This window comes from Tamandua tetradactyla, chromosome 6 (genome assembly GCF_023851605.1).
Source record: "Tamandua tetradactyla isolate mTamTet1 chromosome 6, mTamTet1.pri, whole genome shotgun sequence".
Taxonomy (NCBI): Eukaryota; Metazoa; Chordata; class Mammalia; order Pilosa; family Myrmecophagidae; genus Tamandua; species Tamandua tetradactyla.
Window position 1 is genome coordinate 30,537,844 of NC_135332.1, and position 20,478 is coordinate 30,558,321.

The window sequence follows — 20,478 nt, forward strand, 5'->3', positions numbered from 1 at the left end:
AAATCCAACTAGATAACAGATGAAATTTTTTTTGTGGCGGGGTAGGTAGAGGCAGTGATGAGGTTTTCTAGATTTTCTAATTTTTCTATAATGAACATGTATTATTTCTGTAATAATCAATGCTAAACTTAAAAAATAAAAATAAAAAATGAATTCATTAAATCCGTTCAGATTCAATGTCTAAGCTCATTCAGATCTAAGTGTTGATGAAAGGAAGTCAACAAAATATGCAATCATAATTTAACCAGGCGCAAAAAACACTCCTCAGAAATAATTCTCCTTCTATCAAACTTTTATATCAGTGCTACTCCTATAACAAGCATTGTGTTACACTGTGGTTGTTTTAATATAAATTATACCTCACCCACTATAAATTCATTGAGAGAAAGGAAAGAAATTTACGCTTCCTCATGATGCCTAATGCAATGCTCCACACATAGACACTCACAGACACAGAATTCAGAACTTAGCTCTTTAGTTTAAATAACAGACACAACAAATACTGTTCCTTTTTCCTCCTCTTTGACTCTGCAAAAGGAAGGTATGCTTCAGATTTAATATGTGTTTTCTCATCAGAATGCCAAGTTATCTTTACACATTTTCACTTGTTTCCTAGAAAGCATGAGGATGTTTTACTTTTAAAAAATGTGGTATGCTGTACAAAAAATTAACTCAAAATAGGTCAACAACCTAAATATATAGTGCTAAAATTATAAAACTACTAGAAGATAACAATAGGGAAGTATCTTCAGAACCCTGCATTAGGCAGTAGACTTGGACTTTATACCAAGAGCATGTGTGACAAAGAAAAAATAAGTCAGATTTCCTCAACATTAGAAACTTTGTGCTTTAAAGGACATTACCAAGAAAGTAAAAAGACAATCAAGAGAACAGAAGAAAATATTTAGAAACATATATTTAATAAGAAATGCTACAACTCAAAAACAAAAAGAAGGGTGCACGGGTGGTTCAGCGGTAGACTGTTTGCCTTCCATGCAGGAGATCTGGGTTCGATTCCCGGACCATGCACTCCCCCCAAAAAAGACAACCCAATTTAGAAATGAATAAAGGATCTGAATATACACTTCTCCAAAAAAAGATATACAAATAGCAAAAAAAACCCAAACAAACATGAAAACGTGCTCAACATTATTAGGCACTAGGAAAATGCAAATCCAAACCACAATGAAGTAGCAACCCATGCCCACTAGAATGGCTACTAATAACAAAACAGAAAATAACAAGTGTTGACAAGGATGTGGAGAAACAAGAAGTATCATATATTGTTGGCGGGAATGTAAAATGGTACAGCTGCTGTGGAAAACAGTCTGGCAAGTCCCTCAAAAAGTTAAACTGAGAACTACCATATGACCCTGCCATCCAGGTATATACCCAAAAGAATTGAAAGCAGGGACTCAGACAGATATTTGTATATTAATGTTCATCACAGCATTATTCACAATAGTCAAAAGGTGGAGGCAATCCAACTGTCCATCAACAGATGAATGGATAAACAAAATGTGATAAATACATAACATGGAATATCAATCATAAAAAGGAATGATGTTCTAATACATGCTGTAAAATGGATGAACCTTGAAGACATTATGTTGAATGAAATAAGACAGACACAAAAGGACAAATATTGAATCATCTTACTTATATGAAATAACTAGAATAGGCAAATTCATAGAGATCAAAAATAAAGCACAGGTTACCAAGGGTGAGAGGTAGGGGACAATGGGGGAATTAATGCATAATGGGCATAAGGTTTCTGTTTGGGGTGTTGGGAAAATTCTGGTAATGAAATGGAGTATAACATTGTGAATGTGATTAATCACACTGAATGATATACTTGGGAATGGGTGAGATGGGAAAGTTTATGTTGTATATATGTCCCAACAATTTAAAAAAAAAAAAAAGAGCAACAAAAGACAATAAAAACTAAACACAATCCATGATCCTGGACTGGAACCAGTAATGATTGACAAAAAGCCCCAAAACATTGGAACCTATGAAAAAACTGGAATATAGACTGTAAGCTTCATATCAATGTTAAATTTCTTGACCTAGGTAACTGTGCCGAAGATGGTTAAATAAGTGAATATCTTTGTTCTCAGGAAACATACATGGAAGTGTTAAGTGTTCAAGGAATATGATATATACAACCTACTCTCAAATGTTCTAGAAACAGATAGCCAGATTAAAGGGAAAAATGGATGGATGAATGGATGGATGGGTGGATGGAAGGAAGGAAGAAAGGAAGAAAAGAGAGAAAGAGAAGTAGAAAAGCTATGAAGTTGGTGGATTTGGGTATCTTGGAGGGGAATATGTTGGAATTCTCTGTAGGGGGGTTGCATTATTTTTGCAACTCTCCTGTAAGTTCGAAATTAAAATGCATAAATAAATAAATACTTAAACGTAAAAAACTTGCCAACAGAAGGAATACTTACAAGTGCCATTTAAGCTAGAGGGAAAATTATTTTAAAAATCCATACCTAATCTGCAAAGCCCCCTTCGGGGAGTGGTGAGAATGGGGAGAAATTCAACTTCCCCAAGTTGAATTCTTGATATTCTCACAAGCAGTGTGGACAACCAAAGCTATAGGCTGAGCCCTCAGTCTGGGGGTTTGTTAATATGAAACTTAACCCCAAAAAGGATAGGTCAAGTCTACTTAAAATTTAGGCCTAGGGCGGGCCACAGTGGCTCAGCAGGCAAGAATGCTTGCCTGCCATGCCAGAGGACCCAGGTTCGATTCCCGGTGCCTGCCCATGTAAAAAAAAAAATTAGGCCTAAGAGTCACCCCCAAGAGAGCCTCTTTTGTTGCTCAGATGTGGCGTCTCTCTCCAGCCAACACAACGAGCAGTCTCACCACCCTACCCCCTCTCTACGTGGGACATGACTCCCAGGGGTATGGACCTTCCTGGCAACGTGGGACAGAGATCTTGGAATAAGCGGAGACTCAGCATCAAGGGACTGAGAAAAACCCTAGAATGAGCTGAGACTTAGCATCAAGGGATTGAGAAAACCTTCTCGACCAAAAGGGGGAAGAGTGAAATGAGACAAAGTGTCAATGGCTGAGAGATTCCAAACAGAGTCCAGAGGTTGTCCTGGAGGTTATTCTTATGCATCAAGTAGATATCATCTTGTTATTCAAGATGTAATGGAGAGGCTGGAGGGAACTGCCTGAAAATGTAGAGCTGTGTTAAAGTAGCCATGATTCTTGAGGATGATTGAATAATGATACAGCTGTCACAAGGTGACTGTGTGATTGTGAAAATCTTGTGTCTGATGTTTCTTTTATCTACCTTGTCCACAAAGGAGTAGAACATATGGAATAAAAATAAATAATTGGGGGAACAAATGCTAAAAAAAAAAAAAAAATCCGTATCTACTTGATGTTGCCAGTTCCTTCCTCCTCTGCTGTAAATTAAGCTGTTTCAAGGAATGATTCAAGTTAATACTGTGAGTTTTGGTTGCTATGGTTTGTCTCAGGACATTACATTAGCAAGTCTGGAGTGAAACATGCCCAAGTAATACCCTATCTACAATGGTATTCTGTCTTATTACAAGCATCTTTTTTTTTCTTCTTTAGGAATAGTCAAATACTTAAATACTCTCAGTAAGATATTAGGGACAGTTACACCAGCTTTCTAGAGTAGAGTTGTGACCACTACTCTTAACAGGTAAGTTAATTTCCTAGCAAAAAAAGGTGGCTATTTTCCACATGCTCCTGGAAAAAGTGGCTTATAATCATGCTGAAAAGGGTACTATAGAGCGAGAACTAATAGATATTATGAATCATGTTTCTGCAGAGAACACAAGAAGGGTGAGGAAAAGGATCATGAACTCTACCTTAAAATGGCCTGGGGAGCAGACCTGTGAATGCCAAAAGATAACTTTCAAAGAAATTAATGTCAAAGATAACTTACATTTATTTAAACAAATATAGAAATCCAAATTCAATATATATAGTATATAAATATCTAGAATGTATATTATAATTAAAATAAATCTAAGAATCTAGATTCAAGCTCGTTTAAGTACAGAGTTTAAAAGCTTGATTTAAGATGTTTCCATAAGTGGAAAAACTGGTGAAATGTGAATAAAATCTGGAGTTTACTCCAGATTACTACTAATACATCAGTGTTGGTTTCTTGGTTTTGAGAAACACATCATGATAACGTACGACAGTAATAACAGGGGAAACTGGGTGAAGAGTATACAGATATTCTCTTTGCAACTTTTTTGTAAATCTAAAAATAAATTATACTAAATAAAAACTAAAAATTCCTTTTCTAAAAAAGCACTTATTGGGTGGGCCATGGTGGCTCAGCAGGCAGAGTTCTCGCCTGCCATGCCGGGACCTGGGTTCGATTCCTGGTTGTCTGCCCATGCCAAAAAAGAAGCACTTACTGGAATAACAAGTATTCAGTTACCACTTTAATTAAAAGATTTTCTTTGAATCAAAAGTGTGGGCTGCTTTACAAATTATTTTTCTTAAAAGTGTGATTTTTTTTTTTTTTTTTTTTTTTAAAGGAAAGACAGAGAGAAGGAAGGAAGGATAGAAGGAAGGAAGGAAGGAAGAAAGGGAAACATTTTTTAAACATTTTCTTGTTTTTATTGTATTCTGTTTCTCCGTTTTTGTTACATGGGCTGGGGCCGGGAATCGAACCGAGGTCCTCCGGCATAGCAGGCAAGCACTTTGCCCGCTAAGCCACCGCGGCCCGCCCAAAGTGTGATTTTTTAAAACTGACTTTTTTTTAAGTTTTGGTGTTTTTTTGTGTGTTTTTTTTTTTTTACATGGGCAGGCACCAGGAATCTAACCCGGGTCCTCGGGCAAGGCAGGCAAGCATTCTTACCTGCTGAGCCACCGTGGCCCACCCAGCTTTGGTGTTTTTAAACATACTCAGTTTTACTTGGTAAATACTATTTATCAACTTACAAACAAGCTGAGTTTTTTTCACCAGGACCATTTACAAACATATGTAATTATGTTTTACGGCTTAAACCCCAAACTGGCTAATATCAAGATAACCTGACTGACTTCCGACATTAACTGGCATGGCCAACTATGGCTTATGTATATAATGCTATGTGACTACGGAACAGCCTTCCTTAGAGCAAGACAGAACTACTTACCTAAGTGTGAAGTATGCATATTTTCAGACCCAGACAATGTGGAATTCACAACTATAAAAAGAAAAAGATGTGTGTACAAGGATATTATAGCTTTATTATAGTAAAAAACTGAAATAAAATAATTGTACTCATGGATGCTGGCATACTATGTAGCCATCTAAACTATAAAATATAGATTTACAAAAACTGACATAGAAATATGTGCCTATGGAATAAAAAAACAGGTTAAAGAACATGTGGGAATGAGATTATGCAATCCCATTTATATAAACTATGTACATCATGTACATATACGTGAGCTCACATTGTGAAAGAGATGTTCGAAGGATGTTTATTAGAATAACAATAATGACTGCACCTCAGGATAGAGGGGAAGGTGGAAAAAGGGCCTCTTTTTTCCTTTATATTTTTCTGTAATCCTTAAATGGTTTTAAAATAAGCATGTATTTTTTTTAGAAAAATGATAAAGTTATTCTTTTTTAATGCTATATAGAGGAAACTAGTTTCACTCCCAAATAAGATATTAAGGACCTAAATATGTAATATTTTAAAAAAAGATCCCTTAATCATGACAAGAAAACGGTAAAATGTTTGTTATTAAACAGCATAAAATTGTAACTCTAGGGAAAAAATAGTTGCATTATGAAAAACATCAGCCATTAACCAAAGACTCATTGCAACACTAGCTGTATTTTTAGTTTACAAATACAATTATACACCATCACAGTATTATTGTATTTAACTCCAAAGTCTAAAGTCCCAACTGTATTTATAAATATCGTTATTTTACATGAATTCCATTTAGAAAAAAATAAACATATATATACATACATATATTGCTAATAGTGTTCCTACTTTAGCTGAGAAAATCAGACTATTTTGTACAAGCAAACACAAATCTGTCCTCTTGCCAAGGATTTATCTTTCCACATATTTTCATGAATTTGAGAGCTAAAAGAGAATTTATAACCCATTCACTATAACCCTATTACATGAGAGACGAGAAAACAGAGGGTCAGAAAAGTTAAATGGCTCCCCTAAGGTACCAGTAGCTTGCTAGGTGCCTGACAGCAGAGCTGGGCCTAGTACCCAGAAGTCAAATCATAAGGCTCAAAATGAATTATTCCTCCTGTGCCTGTGAGAATGGTACATCATTCAGGCCAGCCTACCTACCTAAGTATTATGACCTGTCAGCCTTCCCCTGTGTCCGACTCTTAGGCCTAGAATGTGGAGCTCCCAACAATACACACCCTTCTGCGGAGATGGAGCCAGGCGGGCTAACACCCCCTCCTGTCCAGCATACTCATTACTGCTACTTGCTCAGTTGCCGTGGTAAACACTCAAGAGTCACCTGAACTACTGTAGGGCCAAACATGCTCTTTTTGTAAAGTATGTCTCATTAATCAATCTATAAAATTGTTCTATTTTTTAAAAATGCTGACACTATCAAGTGCTGATGAGGATGCAGAACAATTGGAGCTCTCATACATTGCTGGTAGGGATGCAAAATAGTATAGCCAACCTGGAATCGGTTTAGCGGTTTCTTACACACACTTACCATATGACCCGACAATTTCATTCCTAGGTGTTTATCCTAGAAAGATGAAAATCTATGTTCACGTAAAAACTTGCCCAGCTTTATTCATAATCACCAAGAACTGGAAACAAGTTGAATGTCCTTCAACTAGTGAATGGATAATCTTGTGTATGGCACTTCCATACAATGGAATACTGCTCAGCAATAAAAAGAACAAAACTGTTGATAAACACAAAAACTTGGATGACTCCCAAAGATATTATGCTGAAAGAAGCCAGTTTCAAAGGTAATATACTGTATGATTCCATTTACGTAACCATTCTCCAAAAGACAAAACTAGAGTGATGGATAATACATCAATGATTGCCAGACGGGAGGGTGGGGGAAGGTGTGAATGCAAAAGGACAACACCACTGGGTTTTGGGTGATGGACCTATTCTATAGCCTGACTGAGGCAGTGATTACACAAATCTATACATGAGCTCAAATTCATAGAGCTGTACCTATACCAAAAAGTTGATTTCATTATATGATAATTTGAAAAATAAAGCAAATGATTTACACAGCCTCTGGTTTCTAAAAGCCAGAACTTCATCAGAAAAAAAAAATTAAATTACAGATTTTAAATTCTATTTTTTTTAAAATAAGTTTTCAATTAGTAAGATAAAATGGATCAATGGGTCTTCTCTTATGATATTCCATTGCCAAGAAAAGAGTACATTCAACTTGGGAAGTTACTTAACTTTACTTTGCCTTAATTTTCCGACGGGTAAAATAGGGATAACAACATACCTACCTCAAATGGTTATTATGAGGATTAAATGCTAGGTGCTATGCAAAGCTTTGACAAATACATATATATATTTACACACACACACACACACTGCATACACCTTTGGTACATTGGTACAGAAATGAAAGATAATTTCTGGCCAACCAGGTCCTGCTCATTGCTTTTCTGATAGAAATGTCTCTGAAATATAGTCTCAAATCCAGAGTCTGATTTTTTGCAGAGAAGCAAATGTTTACTTTTGAGTCTCTAATGTTTTTTTATTCTGTAACCACTCTACACAAGTAAATTATTGTTTAAACTAGGCTCTATTAAGTTTATACTATAAAGTTAAAAAAAAATCCTTTTCTTCATATCATTAATCATCTCAGTTCCACCTAACGTAAAATAAACAGGTGGACTATGTGTGTGCATTTGTGTGTGTAAAGCAACACCACCTCTCTGAAGAGCAACCAAACTCAACCCTTTTCAGAGTTACGGATCTTTTAAGTTTTACTCGTCTATATGGAGTAAGGTCAAAAATAAATTATTTTCTTCAGTCCACATTTCTTAGCTTTCTAGTAATCCCATACCTCCAAGCAAAGCTTTCCATTTTATCACTCTCTTTTGTTTATTTAATACAATAAACATTTGTTCTGCATCTACTACAAGAAAATAATTTTTAAGCACTATTTAAAGCAGTGATTTTCAAAGAGCCTGTCTCAACGCAATTTTTTTCTAAATGAAATAGAATAGAACAAAAAATAACAGACTGCCTCACAGACAGCAAGGGTTAACTACTGTTTCACGAGGCTTTTGTTTCAGCTGTGGGTGTGGACGTGAAAGTGAGTGAACATGGGTAGCTAACTGCTCGCCCTCACTGCTCCTTACTGTGGATCATGGACAAAACTTTGAGAAATACTATTATAGGGAATTAAATAAACATCAGTTCTAGATTAAGAACAGCCCATCCCTGCAACTGTTCTCTTCTGTGACAGCGTGTCTTTTAGTGCCAGGTGAACCACCTGGTCTTAGACACACAGGTCATCTTCAAAGAAAAAACTATCTAATTTTCCATTTGGGTAACAAAAGGATTGAGGAGATACAGGAAGGCAAAACAAACGATCTTTTCAATACTGATTAAATACCTGACAAGTAGGAGATGCAGACATTCATATATTCGTTACCATAACCTGACAGAATTAGCCGATTGAAATGAAATAATTTCTTTCTACTATGTGTGTGTTTTCCAAATGTAATTGAAACATTTTCTACTCATTAAGTATTTTTTTAAAAGCTTACTATAATACGTACAATTTAAATATATTCTGTCCAACAATCAAATATTTTCCTTTAGAGCAGAGCAAGACATAATTAAGACCACAAAAAGAGAGCCATATGCTTTTTAAAAAATTATACCCCTATTATATACATAACTTTGCTATGTTATATACATATAACATTAATCCTTTCTGTGATTAATCTTTTAGATAACAGCTGTATTCCAAGGTAATTTGCCTTTATCCACCAGGGGACAATAAATAGTCTCTCTCTCTTTTTTTTTTTTAAAGATTATTCACCTACTTAGACCCATACTAAAATCAATTTCCATATTTAAAATCCTATTACCGTTTAGGCAACTATCTAGTTAGTGTTCTCTAATAAAATAAACTAAAAATGAGCTTCATGTACTAAACCTAACAAAGTCAATGCTAAATTGCTTCTTGCCTACAAGCATCAATTTAGCCACTAGTTGCTTTACAGCAGGATTTTTCAACCTCAGTATCGACATTTGGGCCAGATAATTATTTGTTGTGGGGGCTGTCCTGTGTTCTACAGGATGGGTAGTAACATCCCTGGCCTCTACCCACTGGATGCCAGCAGCAGAGATCCACTCCTAGTCATGACAATCAAAAATGTCTCCAGACATCACCAAACGTCCCCTGGAGGGCAAAATCATCTCTGACTGAGAACCACTGCTTTACAGATCTATAGTTTATTCTTATTTCCATGTTTGGGCAAAAAGAGAGGAAAAATGGCACGACTGGAACTAAAGCAAAAAAATGATCATATGCAATTATTTTAACAGAAATGACGATGCCTCTGTAGTTTATATTCAAGTATATGGTTACTTATAATTACATTCCATCAAGCACTGGTTGAAATGTCTACCAAATTTCAAAATATTCAAAACAAAGTTAACTACATTTATTTTAAGTAAGTTTTCTCATGTTGCTTTTTGTTTACACCCTTGGGTTTCCAAAGAGGTTTAAAGATACCAAAAATGTTATAAGAATTACATTAAATATTTTTAATATTTAGTAATGCAGGAAAGATTATGATTTCAATATTATGAACTGAGACAGCAAAAGAAATATTTGGCATTATAAAAACAAATATTTCAGGTATTGTATTTATTTTTAAGGCATTTTCCATCATATTTAACCACTCTTTAAGATAAAAGAACTGTATTTGTTGACTTGGAATCCTCTTAATTCTGTGAAAATCCAAATTAGGTCTTTAAGAATGTACTTAAAAAAATTGTTTGAAATTACTTTTTCCCATCATATATTTCAATTTTTATTTTAAAATAGTACATTACAATTTTCCTATAGCTCAGTTGGAGGATACATTTTTAAATACAAATAAGTATTTAATAGATTTACATTCACATGGGTCAAAAATGTTCAGTATAAAAGAATATATAGTGAACAGAATAGTATTATTCATTATAATCAAAAATCAGAAAAAAATCCAAATACCCAATAATGACAGGATAGGCAAATAAATTACAATATATTCATATAATGTAATATATGAAAAACAAATTGTTACAGACAAAATATGGGTGATCTCATAAACATAATCTCCAGCTAAAGAAGTAAGATATAAACTTAGTACATACTATATTCTACTTATACACAGTTCAAAAAAAAAAAGCAAAGCTAATCTATGGTGATAGTTCTCTGGACAGTTGTAACTTTTAGCGAGTAGTAACTGAGAAAAGACCCGAGGCTTCTGGGATATTCATAATCTAGTCCCTGTTCTAGGTGCTAGTTACAAGAGAAAATTCATCAAGCTATACACTAATAATTTCTCTACTTTTCCACTTTAATTAAAAATTTACTTTTAAAAAAAGTATGTATCTCAAGTGGATGTTAATTTGTTCAGAATTTCTATTTAGGCTGATTATAAAGGTTTGGAAATGGATGGTGGTGATCGTAGCGCATTGTTGGGAGTGTAATTAACAGCACTGAATTACACAAGCAAATATAGTTAAAAGGGTAGGCTGTATGTCATTGGAATAAAAATTAAAACACAAAACATAGGACTGTATAACACAGTGAACTCTATTGTAGACGATGGATTATAGTTAAATAGTACAAGTAAATGAATGTTCCTTCATGAATTATATGTAGGATACTAATACAAGATATCAATAATAGAGTGGTATATAGGAAAAATTATACCTAATGCAAACTATGGACAATAGTTAATAGTACTATTTTAATAATCTTTCATCAATCATAACAAAGGTAATCACTGTTGAAAAAATAGTACAATTATAAAAAGTGCTATCATCAATTGTGACAAATGTTCCACACCAATTTAAGGTGTTGGTGGTGGGGTGGTATATGGGAATCCGGTATTTTGTGTATGACTGTTCTGTAAACCCACATTTTCTGTAATTAAAAAAAAAGTTTTATAAAAAGTATACATCTCTCTCCAACCCTGGTTCCTGAGTCATCCAATTCACACTCCCAACAGACAACCAAATATTATTAGTTTCTTATGTGCTTTTATAGTTATTTTACAATAACAAGAAAATATCCAAATATATTCTCTCTCCCACCCAAACTTTTTATACAAAGTAGTACACTTTATGCACTACTGTGCACTGTGTTCTTTCATTAACACTATATCTTAGAGATGTTTCCACGGCAATATATAATGAGTTTCTCATTCTTTTTTGCAGCTATATAATACTTATTCTATTGTATGAATATACCATACCCAATTTACCAATTCTGTACTGATGGATATTTAAGTTGTTTCCAAACTTTTGCTGAGTTAATTTTAATTGAAATGACTCTGCATGATAAAAATAAAAGTGTGGGGTTTCCTACAACAAGGATCTTTCAGCAAGGTAATTTCAAATATCTGTATCACAGCTGTAAGAGGAATGGGGGAAACACACAGATTTATCCACAGAACTGAGATCACAAACATATACTCTCCTTACCCCCCAAAATAACATAAAATAAACATTTAACCATCTGTTCCAATGTTCATAACCCACTGGTATTACTTAAAATATATTGAAATGATACATTCAGAAGGGTGAAAACAATTCATAAGACCTAGTTATAAATCTCATTTTTGTAGACTCATTTCAATTGACTGCCAAACTGAAACAAAATTCAAAATTGGGCCATATCCTGTACTAGCATTAAAGGCAAAAGGAATCACACACCATATATCTTGTTGAAATCAAGCTGAGAGTCATAACCCTCTGATGCCACTGGCATAGTTAAACCAAGAAATGAGGCTATAACGCTATTCTTTGCATCATTTCCATTTCTGTTCTCTTTCAACAATTCCTTCTCACACCACACACTCACTGGTTTATCAAGAAACTGACAAAAGCAACCAGTTATCTGCTAGTTCACTTGACTTTAGAGGACCAGGGAAAACAACGGTTAAAAAATAATAGGTTCCCACTTCCCTGTCTCCCTTTACACTCTAACCTTCCCCACAAACAAAAAAAGTTTACTTAGCAAAATGTACTAGAGTTGAGGAAAAAACATGTAACTCAATCACCTACAATTTGTATTTAGTCATTCTGAACTCACACAGCATAAGTGCTGTTATTACTACTCATACACTATGGCTAAGATTAAGCTTTCTCAAGTGTTCTGCAAAATCCAAGTCAAAAACCATTATTTGCCAATTCCTTTTTAATAGAAAACCAATATTAGTGAATGATTTCTCTAATGGGCAAGTCCCTAGGTATCTCAGTAATAAACGAAAACAAATATTCCTTTGAGGTAAAATTTAATGAATTAATGTCGTGCATCTTAACTCAAAAGTTTCTAGGTAACCTGTGGGCGCACAGATTTATCATGATAATCTGTAAAAATTGACATCATAATTTAATTCTATAGTAACCCCCAAAATCCTATTTTTAAAGCCGTATGCACTGAGTATAACTGTATACATGCTCTTGAATCTACTTTTCAAAGTAATCAATCTCTTAAATTATGCTCAGAAAAGGAAAATGGTAATGTCACATTTTACTATAAAACTGCCTTTTTATCTAAAAACAAGGGCAGGAACTACATACACAATCGACTGGCCTAAAGCAGAGAGCCGATAAAATATGACAGGAAAAGGGACCTACTTTTTTTTCCTTCCCCAAAATAAAAATGCCTAAGGCACTCAAACTTATAGTTTCTATAACAAACCTGAGAAGAGCAATGGGATTCTATAGGAGAAAATGTTTCTAAGCATTTTTAAAAATCAAGATAACTGCTATATAAACAATCAGATTAACTAAAATAAGCATCTCATGTCTCCACTGATTCTACCAAACACTTTATGGTTTGCATTAACCATGAAAATTTATACAAGGCTTTGCATGTGATTCAACTCTGGACACAGAACTCATTTAGATACAGTAATGTCCTAAAACATCTCTTTCACCACTAAGCTCTGAACAGACTGAAACAAGCACAAACTGGAGGTAACACTGTAGAATCTGGAGTTCAGTTTTACTGTCTCCACCAAGTTCAGCCAGCCACAGAGCAACGAATCAAAGTTCGAATAAGCCCAATGCACCTGCAAGACTCAGTTATGCTCCAAGTCAAATATTTGCAATTTTCTCATTCCCAAATCTGCCCAAATGAAAATATGCAGATCACAGTCTGAAACGAAGCGCAATTTACTCCCATTTACTGAGTCCCTACAGGTGCATGTGCCAGGAACTGTGCGAGGAGCTTAAGTACATTATCTCTACTCCCCCTAAGAAATCCCATTCTGCTAATTAGGAAACTGAGGCCAGGCAGGTCAGTGCGACCTGTGAAACACCACAAAGCCAGTAAATGCTGGAGCTGGGATTCAAACCTAGTTCTGCCTGGATCCAAGGAACTGTCTCGCTGATCCTCCTTCAGTTAAAGTCACAAAACGCAACACCAACTCACCTCTAACAAGATATATTTAAGTGCTAACTATCTGAAATGATGACAATAACTGAGAAAAATATACCTAACACAGTAACATAAGACCCAAGAGTTTCCAACAACAGAATGCAGTCACCTCCTTTAGAATAACTCGTTCCAAAATATGGATCTAAAAATAAGAGAATTCACTTCCTACCCCCCAGCACCCCCACCCCTCTTTGGGGTCTCTCAGTTGAGTTTTCAGAACAAGGGAAATGAAACTCAAGCATATATTCACATTATTTAGTAAAATTACTTAGAACCCTTGAGAAAAGGGATTTTTTTTCTTTCTTCTTTTTTAATAGTTCAGGTTATGGTTTAGTTCAGCAGGCTTCAGAGATTCAAAAACAAAAATCACATCAGTAGTATTACTAATCAACTTTTTTCTACAGACTTGAAAAGTATTTTCTTACCACACTATAAGATTACTTCCCATACTTAGAGCAGAAATGGCAACAGCTCTGGGTGTCATGAATCACATCTTGAGGCCACAGTTGCCGAAAGTAGGTGCTGTTTCCCTTGAGTAGTAGGAGCTGCTGATCCGAAACCTCCTAAGGGAAGGGTGTCTGAAGAAGTGTGGAAGAAACTACAGCCATCTGTTTATATTAATGAGACTGAACTGCTAGCACTACTCCTTAAGTGTTTCACTGCTATGCAATTGTTTTCCAGCTCTGAATCTGGCAGGGAGAATGCTTTGTCACAGCCATACCTGTTATATGATCAGCTCCTCTGTGGCGTGTGGGTGTTTAACTAGGTAAGTGTCTGGTTAGAAGAGGTTCTGCACTATTAAACCAAGGAAGCACGTTGTTCCAAGATTATAATGGTCAATTTCTATGCTGTGCTGACAAAGTAACATATTTGCAACTTTAAAATGGTTTTGGTTTAGGCTAGGCAAATAATTTCCAACAGTAAAACTTCAGACAAGACATGAAGAAACAATACAACCTGTAATATAAGCCACTTCAAGCATGTTTATTAGATAATTTTTTTAAAAAGCAAAATTTGCAACCTCAGCATGCCTTCCTACTTCATAGGGTACACTGCATAATTATTAGAATAAATGCTATTGTTCAGGTGTGTGGAACAGGTTCTGTGCAAGATTCTAAGGCTCCCCCACCTTCCCAAGAGCTGTTAATACCATGAATTCCTTAGCCTCTCAGAACCCAAAACATGCAAATATATATAAAACCTTTATGGATTCTTTAACTGAAACATAGTATGAGAATCATAAGCTGCAAGACAGAGTTGGGGGCTGTGTTTATTTGATGTCATTGCCCATCACAACACTATCACAAGCTGGAATAAATGTCTTACTTTAAATATTATCAAAAAACAAAAGGCAGGTGCAGAGTAACTCAAACAAAAGTATCTGATATTTGGGCAGTACAATGGTGACTCAGTGGCAGAATTCTTGCCTGCCATGCTGAAGACCCGGGTTCGCCCACCCATGCACAAAAAAAGGGAAAAAAAGCAGCTGATATTTATCCCCTGTTTAGTGGGTGCAATGTGTTCATTCCTAGTTCTAGATTCTAAATGTGGAAAACTGAATTCTCTAACTATAATGAAAAGCTTGTCATTAAAACAAAATAAAAAATTATGCCAATGGTTACGTCATCCTCATTAAAGACATAAAATCATATTTAATAAAATGGAAAAAACTCTTCTTCAAGGAGCAGATGTTTTACTGTGGAAATGATAAAGCTTTCTTTTAGAAGATCAACCTCAACCAACACGTCACAATTTCTAATGGGCTTTACAAAACAGGCCATGTACTCTGCAGTTGAAATTGTTACAAATACAATACAGTATAAGGAAAGTACATATTAATTGATCAAATGCAAACATGTTATTTTAACTCTCGTTTTAACTTTTTCTGAGACTCTCTCACATATACACACACATCTGCTGTTTACAGGAAGACTGAGAAACAATACCTTACAAACATCTAACTCACTATACTAAAAGAACAAAATATAAGGGTAGACACATAATCTACTATGTTGTTTATGTTTCAGCACCAAAGTAACGCCAATACTTAAGAAAAAGCAAAACAAAATACAAAACTCAAGTTCCTTTCACTTCTGCATAGATCCTAACCCAAGGCCCAGGACCAGCTTAAGATGACTATAACTGCAAAGAAAATGCAAAGTGTCTATTTCACTGAGAAGTGGGCCCTAAAGATTTCTATGACCCCAAAGAAAGGTTAAGGACCACTGAAGTAGTATTTTCAGATCACTAAAACTTAGTGGTGAGCATTTTAAACAAAATTATCCTCAAAGGCAGTATCTATCTGAATGGCTGTGCAAGTTCTGACACAAACAGCCAAGCTGCCAGTGCTGACAATCTGGCAGTACAGCTCTCTATGTACAATTCAGCCGCACTTGGACACATCACCTGCATACAGCACATACACTCACACATCCCAGCAACAGCAGCTCTTCTTTCCCTAAATATACACAGGTTGTCAACAAAGCATGTGCTAGTTGCCATTCGCAGAATAATACGGGTCTGGTCACCCGCTGGAAAACAACACACATATTTTCTTCCCAAAATATTACCTATTTATTTTTTTATGTCTTGACATGTAGACATTGAACACTACAACAACAATAAATTAAATTCCCACCCACCATATGTACGTAGAGTAACTGGAAAAAAATCCATTCAGCTATTACTGAGAGTCCATGGGAGATGCATACAAGGGAAACACAATAATAATGATGCTTGGACACGAAGACAATCTGCCAGGAATCCAAAACAGACTCACTCAGGAACATCCTGAGAATATGATTGTGGAAAGCACCCTTTTCCAAAGGCAAAAGCACATTCCTTTGATACGCACAAGGCATTCCTGACAATAGATTCACGATGACAGGGGCTGCTGGCAATCAGGAAGTGTGTGTGTGTGTATGTATGTGTGTGTGTGTGCGTTGGAGGGGAGACGAGATGTAGTAAATGCGATCAAAGACTGACCTCTCCAAAGAAGAGCATATGGGATTTTAAATCGTAAAGACAGGCTTCGAGGGTGAGGTAGGGACATTTATTTTTTCTACAGAAGACACCCCTCCACAATGAACATGTTATGTAGAGATATAACGGGGGGGTGTCACTACCTTTAGTCTCTCCCATCTAAGAATCTTAAGTAGAGCCTGATTGGAGGGCGGGAGGAGGTGGAGGTGGAGAAAGGTCCCCATTGGGGTGAGTGCTGGACTGTTGGTGGTGGGTGTACATTAGATGCATCTTATCCCCTGGCGGCACAATACTCCCGGGGATTGGAGGTTTGGGCACAACCGCAGGGCGGGGGAGGCAGCGGGTGCAAGCCACCAGCTGCAGGGCAGGAGAACGCTTGCAGGAGGTCCGGCGCAAACCTCCCCCCCCCGACCCGCTAATCCGTGCAAAACCCCAACGTCCTCTCAGGCCTCGGGGAGTACCGACTGGCTGCAAAACTGCAACCAAGCCCGGATCCAGAACAGAGGGGTCGAGAGGGCAGAAGCGGGGCGCCCCCGGCCTAACCTCGGTGCCAGATGAGCGAAGCGCCCGGGGCCTCCCTGCCGAATGGGGGCTGCTCCGGCCTAGTGCGCGCAGCTGCCTGAGCGAAGGGTTAACCGGGTCCCCACAGCTCTGCCCGACCCCGAGGGCGGCGGAAAGGTAGGGCTGCAGCGGGGAGCGAAGCCGCGAGTGCGGCGTGTGCATGGGGGGGAAGGGGCCCCTACTCACCCGGGCCGGCCGCCTCCGCCTCCGCCGCCCCGACCGCCGCCTCGGCGGTCCATCCTGCGGCGGGGGCCTGTAGCTACGGCGCTCGAGTAACAACCGCCGGCCGGGCCGGCCCCTCCCCCCCCCGCCCAACGTCTGTCCTCAGGGCCGCTCCTCAGACCCGGCCTCGGCCGCCACCGCCGCCGCTGCCGCCGCCGCCGCAGCGCTACGTGGCCGCCGCTCCGACGTCTCGCGACTCCCTTCCAAGCGCGCGAGGGCGAGCGAGGCCGGCGGACGGGCGGCGCGCGGGGAGGGAGGCAGGGGAGAGGGTGTGCGTGTGTAGATGTGTGTGCGGAGAGGGGGGCAGGGAGGAAGGGAGAGCGGCGGCGAGAACGCGCGCTCGCGCGCCCGCGGCTCCTTCCCTCGCCGGCCCCCCCGCCCAACAGGATCCCGACACCTCCCTCCGCCCGCTCCCCCCTCGGCATCCCGGTCATTGGAAAGGGCAGCACGCATGCGCAGCCCCTCCGGGCTGGCCCTGGCGCACCTTTTCTCTCTTCTGCCACTTTGTGAGCGTTCCGCCGCCCAGATAACTGCCGACTCTCCGCTCCGCCCCCGCCCCCTCCCACTCCGCCCACTCCCTAGTGCCCAGGTAAAGGCGTGGGTTGCGCATGCGCGCCGCTTTCCTTGGGTCGGGGGCGTGGTTGCTGAAAGGAAGCCAAAACGTAGAGTGGGAGGTTGCTATGGGCGGAGGGTGTGGGATTGCCCAAAAATCGGGGACGGGCTCAGATTAAGGAAAGGTGAAGTGAAGGGTCAAAAGGAAAGGGGGCCGAAGTGAGATTTGGAAAGTGAAAGAGACTTTGGTTTTGAAATAAAGTAAAACAATCTGACTGCCGGCCTCCTTGTTACTGGAGGGCAGTGTGAGGGATAGAGGACGGAAATACAGAAGGCAAAATACGAGCAATAGTGGTCATTCACAAGATAAATGGGACTGTTAATAAAAACTGGAAAAATTTAGGGATTGCCAAAGTGGTCAGAGAAACAGTAAGATTTAGAGTAGCACTTGTCCCATGGCCAGGAATAGGGAAGAAGTTGTGTGTGTGTGTGTGTGTGTGTGTGTTTGAGACATAGAGCTGCTACAAGAAAGGAAGCCTCTATTATAAGTATTACAGCATTGTGACTAATTAGCTATTAATCATTAATATAATTAATGGTACTGTTAGCTAACAAGGTAGTATTTATCCAAGTTGAGAGCCAAGAGATTGTGCCCATAATGAAAGTGCTGGGGATACAGGGAGGGAAAATGAATCTTTCAGGGTGAACGCCTAGGGCAGAGAAGACCCAAGACAGCAACTCCGGGTCAGGATGACCCTTTCCCACCATAAACCAAACTTTCCTGACATTTTCCAAATGTTATCTTGATTAGAATTCCTTATCTTCCTTCCACTATTAAAAGCCAGGAATAGGGCTTTTAACAAATATTCCTGTACTAAGGCTGACCTCCCTAGCACATAAACATTTTCTATAGAGATGCAGCTACTTCTCCACAACCTAACACTTCCCCCAAAATAAGTCTTGTAGGGAATAAAACTACCTGAGTGTGGGGCAAGCTTAAGGAAGAGATTGAAACTTTATAAATAAAGGGATCCGAAAGCTGGCTCTGAGCTTGGCCCCCTCCAAAAACAGATGCTTGGTTCTTATAACACTTGGACTCCATACTTCAGGGATCACAATTTTGGCAACTTTGGGTCATGTTCCTCAATAGTGAGTGTCTTCAGTGGATAAACACTAAAAGTAGTATCATATTTCAGCAGTTAGAGAGAAATCTTCAGGCAGAACAGGAGGAAAAAGATAAATAATAAAAAGAAAGGCTTAGATTCAGGGTAAGAAAGAATTTGGCATCTGTGGGGCCTGACGAGCCTGGGATCTTGACTGAGATGTCCAGCTTTGCCTTCTTGGAAACTTGATCCATTTCACATGCTCTGCCAGCCAGGAACTATCCTGCTTGAAAGAGGCATGTGCGGCGTGATGGCTAAATAATGAGGTGAACTTCCGAGTATCTGTGCCTTCCCATCCACAGGGCTCCTAAGTAATAATATTATCTTCCATTTGAAGGGTGCTTTATGGCTTTTTCAGGGCGATTATGTCCATTATTTCATCAGATCTTCCAACAACCCTGCAAGGCAGGCAGGACAGGTATTATTCCCAGTGGAGGAAATTCAGGCCAAGAAAGATTTAATGGCTCTGCCTAAGTCACCCTGCCAAGTAAACAATAGAGCCAGGATAGAACCCAGGACTCCTGACTTCAGTGTGTCGTTCCTTGAGGTCTGGCAGACCCATTCTGAAAAACTACTACAGATTCCTGTGGGGGTAAAAGCAGGTACCCTTTGGCATGTAATGGAGAATAATTCTAATCTTCAATTCCACTTCTGCATCTCCTTAATTTAATGGGTTTTCTCCTCCTTTCATTCTACAGGACCTTAGATACAATGTAAGACTTGCCCTCTCTTTCTGGAGCTTTGGTGGCCGGTGCTTTGGAGGGTCGCAGGCCTTGGGCCTGGCAAGGTCCCTCCTTGGAGATGCCAGTTCCTCTGCTCTGCTTTAACTCTTCCCCTTCACATACTTACCAGAGGGTGGTGGGGAGTGGGGCAGGGGTGTGTGTGTGTGTGTGTGTGTGTGTGTGTGTGTGTGTGCACTACCAACCAGCATGGTCACTCATCAGATGGCAAGAAAAAGGCATTTACTCTTTGACAGACTCCCTTGAAGTTCAGCTGCTAGCACTGCAGCTTGGTGGAGTCATAGCAAGCAACATTTAGCACCCACATTTGGCCTTATCAGGGTCTGATTGGCAGAGAATCAGACCTCTGTCATCCTGTATTCCCGGCTTTGGATTATTCATCATTATTTTCTTCATTAAGGCAACGGTCAGAAACCAGCAGAACCCAATTTTTTAAATTCAAATATTTTATTACAAATTCCATACAGTTTGATAGCTCTTAAAACCTTCATACATTTTATTTAAACAGCAGTGGAGATATTTGGTTTCTATAAGCTGAATTGAATGGTCTGAAGCAAGCTCCCTGCTCACCACATTTCCTCATTAAGTTTCCAGGTAGGTACCC

The 20,478-nt window shown here is 38.6% G+C and overlaps 1 protein-coding gene across 6 annotated transcripts in view; it reads right to left on the reverse strand.

Moving 5' to 3' along the window:
- The window catches only part of ZNF652 (zinc finger protein 652), a 65,745-nt gene extending 48,159 nt beyond the window's left edge, over positions 1 to 17,586 (reverse strand). For 2 of the 6 annotated variants that reach the window (XM_077164697.1, XM_077164690.1), the window contains exons 1-2: positions 17,384 to 17,450; positions 5,143 to 5,193 (exon numbers count right to left, since the gene is read on the reverse strand). The gene's annotated coding sequence lies outside the window, so the exon portion shown is untranslated. Of the gene's footprint in view, positions 1 to 5,142; positions 5,194 to 17,383 lie in introns of all 6 variants that reach the window. The other 4 variants (XM_077164692.1, XM_077164696.1, XM_077164693.1 and 1 more) reach the window with 4 other exon arrangements.
- Between the last annotated feature and the right edge of the window lie 2,892 nt (positions 17,587 to 20,478).